This window comes from Mangifera indica, unplaced genomic scaffold (assembly GCF_011075055.1).
Source record: "Mangifera indica cultivar Alphonso unplaced genomic scaffold, CATAS_Mindica_2.1 Un_0065, whole genome shotgun sequence".
Taxonomy (NCBI): Eukaryota; Viridiplantae; Streptophyta; class Magnoliopsida; order Sapindales; family Anacardiaceae; genus Mangifera; species Mangifera indica.
The window spans coordinates 151,562-161,658 of record NW_025401157.1 but is presented as its reverse complement, the minus strand read 5'-3'; the positions used below and the strand labels follow the sequence as shown (position 1 = coordinate 161,658).

Sequence of the window (10,097 nt, the reverse complement as noted above, 5' to 3'; positions counted from 1 at the left end):
AATTTCAGGTTGAACTAAAGAAAAAGATGGAGAAAAGCAAAGAAAGAGAGCATGATTGAAGCAAACGAAGATTTGGGGATGAATCTGCAAATAACAAGGGATTCAATAAACCTTAATGTTGACTTGGAAAATAAAATCAGAATCAAAATGAAATAAAATTAGTTTGTACTAATTGTCTGTAATCTACCAGATTTAATAGACATAAATTGAGGATTGAGTTGAATCTGAATGTCTGTAGGAACAAAAAAAGGAAAAAACAAAGCTAGACCGACAGTTCAGTGAAAATAAAACCTCCTGATGAAATAATGAATATATTCTTTCCGAGCGGAAAGATGCTTATTAATAATAATATATTCATATATTTGTCATTTTCTGTTCACCCTTTTGGATTAATAATAAATTATACAGCTCATCAATCTTCTAGAAATAATTTATCTAAAAAATTTAAAAAAAAAAAAGACAAAATTGATATATAATTTTGAGATTTTGGATTTAATAGATAACAATTTGTTTTGTATTATATGAATAATTTATCAATCCATTGATTGTTATAGCATTTATTTAATTATGTCACAGGAGGAATGGAACAAAGATTATTTCTTTAAAATATCGTGTTTTTTAATATACAATTTATTTAACCTAATTCATTATCAAAATTTTATTCATAGTTTTATTTCTAAATTTTATAATTTAAAATATATTTTAATAATTTATAAAATTCACATAATATTTAATTAATTATACCGTTTTATTTTTAAATGATGTAATTGTATCATATTTTATCAATCTGAGAGTCACCCAAGAGTGTCACATCCAAAGTGATAGCAGAAGCTTGATATAAATGCTAAATATGGTTAAAATATATTTGGTAATAAAATAAAAACAGAAAAAAACCTTGTTTCTTTCGAGACAATATAATATTCACAGAAGCAACACATCATGGGGTGTACTTCTGATGATCTACAACATACAGTCAGATGAGATTCAATTACGAATGCAGTTTAGACCGCTCCCACGTTGCCTCTTGAAAGAATCTCTCCTCGGACCCCTACCATCGACCGGCCTTGTAATGGTGGCCTACCATCATAGCTGCTTGATGATTTATTTCCTTTTCTTGTTCCTTTGAAACGTACCCTTCTGGTCGGTGTCGTGGTTCAAAAGTGACCTAAGGAAGTTGTTTGGACTATGACCTGTGTCTCTGCTTCTCTCTGGCATTGGCTTGTATCATCCTTGTTACCGAGTCCACAGGTTCTGACGCAAATCAGATTCCTGAGAGTCCATCATAAGACAGAATGCAGACTGTTGCACGCATAGATGCCTCAAGAACTGCAGGAAGTGCTTCTCGAGAATGCGTTACCTCTAAAATATTAACCAAAGAAATCAACTTGAGAGAAAAATATCACAATGCAAACAAACAAGCCTGTCTATCAACTTTACATGGCAATGTTTCTTTCATGAAAAATGATGTAAGTACTTATTTTGAAGTAGGGCTGAATTCGAATCGAGTTCATACTCGGTTCGGTTTACATATAACTGAGCTCAAGTTCGAGCTTGTAGAGCTCGTGAAAACCAAGTTCAAACTCGATTCGAATTCAATTCGATTCGTTTTTCGTTATTAAAACGATGTTGTTTTAATATATATTATTCAAAACGATATCGTTTTGTATCAAAAATTTTTAATTGAAAAATTTAGCTCAAGCTCGAGCTCAATCTAGACCGAGATTAGCTAGAACTGGCTCGTTTCGGGCTCATTGAAACTGAACTCGAGTTCAAACTCTAACGAATTCGGTTCGAGTTCAACCCTACATTGAACAAAATCCCGTCTAACAATAGTTCTCTCAAGCAGTAAATTCGGGCAAAATCAATGGCCGTTGATCCAAAACAAAGCCACCTATCTACAAAAAAGTCAACAAAACTAAAATATACCGCAAGCATCAAGATATACACCTGATGTTGCCAAGATACGTCGAGGTTGAGCACAGTATTTTACATGCATCACTCTTTCCCCATGTATGGTCTAACAGCTATTGTGGGACCTGGATCACAAGTAATAAGAGTGCCTTACATGATTATCAAAAAATAAAATCAGTTTTGGGCCAAGCCATCTTCTTTACCACTCTAAATCCAACTTTCTACACTCACGTAAACAAACAGTAAGTCAGTAACTTAGTGAACGCTGGACAACTTCGGCTTTTTACTAAAAATACGTATCATAATGAATTCCCAGATTAAAGTTTAACATCTAAGTAAATGGATTGCACTGAGAATTGTGAACTACATAATAGACTTGAGATACAAGTATGCTAAGAGCCATCAATAGAAGCTTGTCTTTCTATTCATTCTTGTCTTGTATAATTTATTCATTGTTTTGATTTGAATTAGCTTTAACAGCGTTTCTTCTGTTTTTCCTTAGAGGCTTTCACCTGACTTTTAGAACTCAACAAACAGAAATTCAACCTATAACTCCTGATGAATAAGTAGCCTTTATCCTTAACTCTGCCAAATTACAATTTGGCAGGTATTAAGGTTCAATGAAATTTATATGGGCATTCAATTAAAATAAAACAGCCTCTAGCTTATTTAAATCAATAAGCTAAAGAATAAAAGTTTGCTAGCCCAACTGGATACTGTAATTACAGAAGATATATTATCAGATCTAGAAGATTGTGTCAAGCCATAGTTATGAAATCACCTATGCGCTTTGTAATAAGGTCAATTTGTTCTTTAGTACAGACATATCATTGAATCAAATTAACTAACAATAGACAATTTATGAATCTACTAACAGGAATAATCTAGTTCATTTTGATTCTCATCAACTGATTACATGTATAATACTTCCTATCTACAAATAAGAAAATGGCATAATCAAGAGGGATTGCTTGCAAACAGGTAAAATAAACCATCTGACCATAAGGAAGATAAAGATAGATTAATAACCTGTGTTGTCTACCCACACCCAATTTCACCACAAATGAGGACAACCTATGTCAAGACAAGAAACAAACAGCAAGTTTCAGAAAACACACCAAACATCTAACCATCAAAACAACTGACAGACCAAAAAGTCATACTAAAGATTGTTAGAACCAGAAAAGAAGGCTGCATAGTGCACTACATGGTCTCATTTCGAAGAATTTCATTTAGAAACAAATACATGTAGATCTTAAACCTGGTTAGATTCTATTTTGGAAGTGACGACATCCTTGAAGAATGCAATTGGAAGATTTGACCTCTGTTCAGTTACCCGCAAGAAAAATGCTAAATAAATTCTTCATAGTAAGACAAATTCACCAGAATTACATGATTTTTTCTATTGTTAAATGCAAATTTAACTTACTATCAAGTATTGGAAGGAGAAGAATTATTAAGGTACAGCATCCAACAACAGAAATCCATAAATTAATAAGTGGTCAGGAAAGTCACAAGAACCTGTCTCAAGTTTCAATCCTTCTCTACTATAGAAGCAAGTGATTCCACCATCTTTGCAAATTTTTCTTTGTTCATCGAAGGCTTACAGAAAATACCATCTCTTTTTCCTTGCTTTTTATTAACATTCTTCTCACCATGTTTTGCAACTAAATTCTCTACAGACTCTCCATCATCGGGTGGGTAGGGTAAATAAATCTTGCAAAACAACTTTAGATTCTTCTTAAAACATCAATGAAGTTCAATTATCCCTCTCCTTCCCTTTCTCCACATTTTTTTAAGCCTTGTAAACAGAAACACGTCGCTGTTTCCCATGTCTACATAAAGTTCAGGCCAATAAGCTATAAAATGTAAAACAAATAACCAAACTTAAATAAATAGTAAAAGGTATGCAAATTCCCACTTCCTATAGTTACATGATAGCTTCGGCAAACTTGAAATAATGCAATCAGCACTTACCCAGAACTTTTGGTTATCATACCCAATTTCCTGCAAACCTCATGATCGAGCAGCACGACAGGGAGTATCCACTTTATTCCGTACGGTACCGTGGCGCTTCTCTCATCCAGCTAATATTACTGTTATTTATTTATTTTCTTGGGGTTTAATGTTTTCCGTCTTTAGCTAAGGGCTACTTCTCACTCAAGATATATATATTTATAGAGTATTAAAAACCCAATTATTTTTTTATAACTAAATTTTGTTAAATATTATAGATATAGTTAAGAATAAAATGGTTATTTACTAAAAAGATTTAAAAAATTAAAATTTTATCTTATTTTATTTAAAAATTTCATAGTTCCTTTATCCACAATTCTTAAATTTAAAAAATACGGTCATTTCATTTATAAATTCTTAAATTTACTTTTTTCTCTCACTAATGACAAAAATAAAAAAATCGTATCGAAGATGGTGTTAACTCTCTTTTTTCATTTTCAAAAATCGTCATTATTGGAGATGATAGCTAACGAGAGAAGAAAAAAATTTAAAAATTTGAAAGTGAAATAATAACTTTTCAAAATTTAAAAATTTTAGATAGAAAAAATTATAAGATTTTTAAACCTAAAAAATAAAATATAATAAAATTTTAATTTTTTAAATAAATAATAATTTTATTTTTGATTTTAACTAAAAATTTTAATATAAATTTAGATAGGGGGAATATATAAATTTTTAAAATTTTATAAATATATATTTATTTTTATATTAAAATTTGGATGAAAAATAGCCCTTTGCCTTTGCCACTTTCCCACCGAATATCCTGTCGTTCGTATTTGGCGTCTTCCCATCTACCTTCTTTTAAATCAACTCCTGTAAAGCGAAAATTAAGGACTACAAATTTGGATTTCCTTTTACAATTCAATATTTGGTCAAAAGCTGGCAAGATTGAGCAAATTAGCCCAAATTAAAACAGGAAGGGAAGGCCCAAGGTCCAGCCCCATTCAAAACTCTGAAAATCCTTCTCTCTACATTACATAACCCCTGATTGAGGTGGTTTCCTCCACGCCAAGAGTCCTGAGAGTGTGTTTGTATTTTACCCTTTGCATTGGTACCAAACCCTCTCTCTTCATTTCCCGTACAACAAGTTACCTTCAACTTTACACCGTTCATAAACCTAAGTCTTATTTCTATTACACTATCATTTTTACAAATTTTTTGAGTTGAATCCACCTTAGTACTTTTAATGTGAAGACTAATAAGCGAAATTCCTTTCTATTTGGTTCAATTTTTCACCTGTACCCTATTCTGATTACTGGATTATTTTCTATCGATTACTGGGTTGGGCTTGTTTTCATCTGATCTGAATCGGCTTCTAAGCACAAATCACTGATTGGGTATTTCAGATTTCCTTGTTGTCGTGCTTACATAATTTGGTCTGATTAGTTCTAAGATGTTTTGGTTATCTTGCTTTGATTTTGTTTATTTTGGAGCTTAATTTTATGCTAGCTTATGCCCCTTGTGACTGGTATTTTATTGTTTCACGAGTCTTTTGAGCGTTTGCTATGTGATTCGTCTGTTATTGATTGTTTCCAATGAGGGTTTTCAGTAATTGTTGTTAAGGACTTTGTTTATGTGCTGAAACCTAAATAATTTATTTTCCCATTTTGGGGTAATTGACCAAATTTTTGGTATTGAGAGGCTATGTTTTTCTTTTTGATCTTATGGCTTAGATAATGCTTGTTGCTTAAACACACACACGGAGTGATGAGCATTGTCTATATTGGTTTGGTTATTGTTGTACGACTTTTAATATGATAATGATGGTTCGGTTCTTTTATTGATTGAAAATTTTTTGGTCTGTCAATCTGGTTCTTTTATTAAAAATAATGTAAAGCCATTTGGTATTTCCACTGTGAACTTGTTGAGTTCACTTGTTGAAGTTGTCTTAACGTAGTTGATACCCTCCCAGTGTCAACATTGTTGTGGAGTAATATTGGTTATCTTATCTAAGGATACTGCTTGAGGAAAAATGAAAACAAGATCTACCGAATGAAGAAAAAAACAGAAAGAAAAGAAAGTAGTTCTTTACATATGTTTAATGGCAATGGAAATGGTGGAGAATTTACTTAGGAAATGTTCACTAGCATTATAATTTGATCATCTTAGTAATGTCGTTCAGATGTACGCAGACAAGTTTTTAGCATGATATGGTGCTACATGATGTGTGTTGCCTATTAGTATTTGGATGCATACATTTGTGAATGGTGACTTTGATTGTGCTCTAGGAAGGACATCAATTGTTTCCTTTTTTTCCCCCCATTTATTGGATCTTAGCTGAAGGACATAGCAGTAAGGAAGTTTTGAAAGCATTATTTAAGCCTTGAAAGGTAAGAGTAAATTTATGATCTTATATAGAATTCAAGAGCTAAATGGTGCTTGTATTCTGTTTGATTAGGCTTTATTTTTAAGGCAGATCATATGTATTGTGTAGCATTGATGGCATAACACCTGAATGAACCATTATGACCATATTTTTTATATGGTCATAGATATCTGAGAGAATCTATGTTAGTGCCCTCCTTCCCAACCGTGGATATCTTAAAAGTCACTGTGCTGCTGATGATTTTTCTTTCCAACCTCTTTCATTTGTTTAACACATCTTATTTCTCTTGTTGCTTTCATATTTGGTCTACGCCCATAGAGTCTTTAAAGTTTTGAATTCTTATTTTGTAATGGGGGGACCCAGGTCCTCAAGAGTGCCACTGTTTGGATCCTGAAAAATCAATGTTAGTTGCCAGCTGGCAGATAATTTCAAATGATAAACAAGCAGGAGCTGTGATAGGGCAAAAGGAATTGAGTCAAACTAATGAAATTACAAGAGGGGTGGATAGGCTTGGGGAGATAGATCTGATATCTGGAATTTTATGCCATGAAAATATTGCTATTGCTTCAGTAATGACTAATTGTAGAAACTGACCCATAAAGTCTTACACTCCACAATTTTTGATAGAATTGATTATTTTAAGTATTGAATTACTGTCATGATTATGATAGAATAACCCATTTTGGATTTACATGTATATAGTTATTACTTCCAGGAGTTTGATATTGTTTCGAACCTTGTGTGACTGTATTTAGATTTTTTCGTTTTCGTTCCGTATTATGTTCATTGTGTTAATCTGTGAGAACCTGCTATGTCATGCAGGAAGTTATTCTTGATATTGATTGGAAGCTATTAATCCCCTATTTTTGTCTTGCTGCCTTTCTGATTATATATGGGCTGAGGCACACATTTCATGGGAGGTGTAGGGGATGATGAACCAGCATCAAAGCGCATGAAAGTATCCTCGGTAGAACTAAGAAGTCATTCAAACGGTTCCACTTTAACAGAGCCCATAGCTGGGTCGTCGAGAGGCTTGATGGCTCGGCCCATAAAATCTGAAGGGGATGAAGAAGTCATTGGTCCAAAAGGAGTTATTAAAAGAGTGGAATTTGTCCGAATAATAGCCAAGGCTCTATACTCTCTTGGTTACAAGAAGAGTGGTGCTCGTCTAGAGGAAGAGTCAGGGATACCCTTGCACTCGCCAGTGGTAAATCTGTTTATGCAGCAAATTCTTGATGGAAATTGGGATGAAAGTCTGGCCACACTACCTAAAATCGGTGTACTGGATGACAACATTGTTAAGTCAGCTTCTTTCTTGATATTAGAGCAGAAATTTTTTGAACTTCTGGATGGGGAGAAGGTTATGGATGCTTTGAAGACTTTGAGGACTGAGATCACTCCTCTTTGTATTCATAATGGCAGGGTACATGAGCTTTCTTCCTTTATTGTGTCTCCTTTGCAGTGTGCTTTAGCAGGGTCTCCGAAACGAGATATTGCAGGGGCAAAATCGCGGTCCAAACTGCTGGAGGAATTACAGAAACTACTTCCCCAACGATCATTATACCTGAAAGAAGGTTGGAACATTTAGTTGAACAAGCACTTACATTGCAACGAGAAGCCTGTATGTTTCACAACTCATTAGACAAGGATATGTCATTGTACACCGATCATCATTGTGGTAGAGATCAGATTCCATCTCGAACGTTACAGGTTAGATCACATTTTTCTTTCATTAGATGTTTAATTTTATATGTGCTATTTTATGTTATTTTGATACTTTAGCTGAGTCTGTGATTAACTTGGGCTTATTGCCAGGTTCTTATATATTATCTAATCATTTCTTGTTATCCCATTTTCAATAGGTATTAGAGGCTCACACTGATGATGTTTGGTTCTTGCAATTTTCACATAATGGTAAATACTTAGCTTCGTCATCCAGTGATCAGTCAGCAATCGTATGGGAGGTATTGTTCTTTTCTCTGGATATTGACATCAAATTGCTTTTTGTCTCCCTTACTCTACTTTTTCCATCCGTGCCTATAATCTATATCCTGTTTTCTAATAATACGAATGTAGCTTGATATGCATTTTTGAATGCAGTGATTTATGAATCGTAGTTGTTTGTATGTGTATAGTCATTATCTTTATATCTGTTGCATTAAATAACCATAGTATCTTGGAGTTACACCAATAGTTGGCATTTTTAAGCATAATGACTGGAATTTGTTATCACCTTGTAGTACTATATTATGAGGTGGGACTTGAATTAGTTTATTGATTTTTAAGCATCTTGGGATGTGCCCAGAAACTCATCTGCTGCGACTTGTCGGTAATGTGATTAGTTTTCTCTCTCAAGTAGGGTCAGATAGAGATGCTTGTTTGTAAGATGTGTTTTGTGAACTGATAAAGTCTATAATTGATTTTGTGTAGGTTGATATGTATGGTAGAGTGACATTAAAGCATAAATTATCTGGTCACCAGAAACCTGTCTCCTGTGTTTCATGGAGTTCTGATGACCAGCAGCTCCTCACATGTGGAGTGGAGGAGGCTATCCGGCGTTGGGATGCTTCTTCTGGTGAATGTCTCCAGGTTTTTGAAAAAGCTGGTGTTGGCCTGGTGTCCTGTGGCTGGCATCCAGATGGGAAATGGATATTTTCTGGTGCCAATGATAAAAGTATCTGCATGTGGGAAGTCGATGGGAAACAGCACGAGTGTTGGAAAGGGCCTCGAACTTTAAAGATTTCTGATCTGGAGATAACCAGCAATGGAAAACAAATTATAAGCATGTGTAGAGAATCCACACTACTATTACTTGACAGAGAAGCTAAAGCTGAGAGATTTATTGAAGAGGACCAAACAATAACATCATTCTCATTATCTCGGGATAACAGGTTCTTGCTGGTTAATCTTCTGAATCAAGAAATCCATCTCTGGAACATAGAGGGAGATGTCAAGCTTGTTGCCAAGTACAGAGGACATAAACGTGCTCGTTTTGTTATTAGGTCTTGTTTTGGTGGGCTCGACCAAGCTTTTATTGCCAGCGGGAGCGAGGATTCACAGGTATATCTTCCTCGTCAAAATACTTGGGTGTGTCCTGGTTCCTGATGTTGGTGAAAAGATTAGTTCTTGTTGTATTTAAACATACTACCATTTCAATCATATGGACTAATTAATGCATGTTGAGTTTTTTGTGATTTATTCAACTTGTATTGGTTTTGTAATATCACATAATCAAGCTGCTGTTGGGATGCTGCATTCTATGTACTTTACTAGCTTCTCCCATACCATTAGATAATCAAAGTGCATGAATATTAATTTTTCCCTTTTCAAGATCAATGATGGGGTTTTTATTATATTTGTAGGTCTATATATGGCATAGAGCCTCATGTGAGCTCATTGCAGCATTACCAGGCCATTCTGGGGCTGTTAATTGCGTGAGCTGGAATCCAACAAACCCTCACATGTTGGCATCAGCCAGCGATGATAGAACAATTCGGATCTGGGGCTTGAAAGATCTGAAGTCTCTGAATGTCAAGTTGGAAGATTGTCATAGCAATAGCAATGGCAACCACTATTGCAATGGAGGAGCTTGAAACCGCAAACTGGAATCTTCATCCCAGAATTCCTTAACCATTGCTTGTATGTAAATACATCATTTTCATGCCAAGCTGACATTCATATCAAACAGGGTTGTGAACAATGCAGGCATCAATAAATCTGCTATTTTACTTTTGACATTCAATTAATTTTTAGAGCACTGGTTCTAAGAATTAAGTCGATCATTACAGAAAAAATTGTTCTATTTTATTTAATTATTTTCTTGTTCTAGTGACTCCTGAGGTTC

At 34.3% G+C, this 10,097-nt stretch overlaps 1 long non-coding RNA gene and 1 pseudogene across 1 annotated transcript; one reads left to right on the top strand and one right to left on the bottom strand.

Moving 5' to 3' along the window:
- Positions 1-832: 832 nt before the first annotated feature.
- On the bottom strand, positions 833-4,036 carry LOC123207195. Its single transcript, XR_006500231.1, has 4 exons — positions 3,433-4,036; positions 2,941-2,985; positions 1,948-2,036; positions 833-1,357 (listed from the first exon to the last, which is right to left on the bottom strand). It is a non-coding gene; the product is annotated as an uncharacterized LOC123207195 (long non-coding RNA).
- Positions 4,037-4,905: 869 nt separating this feature from the next.
- LOC123207198 lies at positions 4,906-10,081 on the top strand (annotated as a pseudogene).
- Positions 10,082-10,097: the final 16 nt, after the last annotated feature.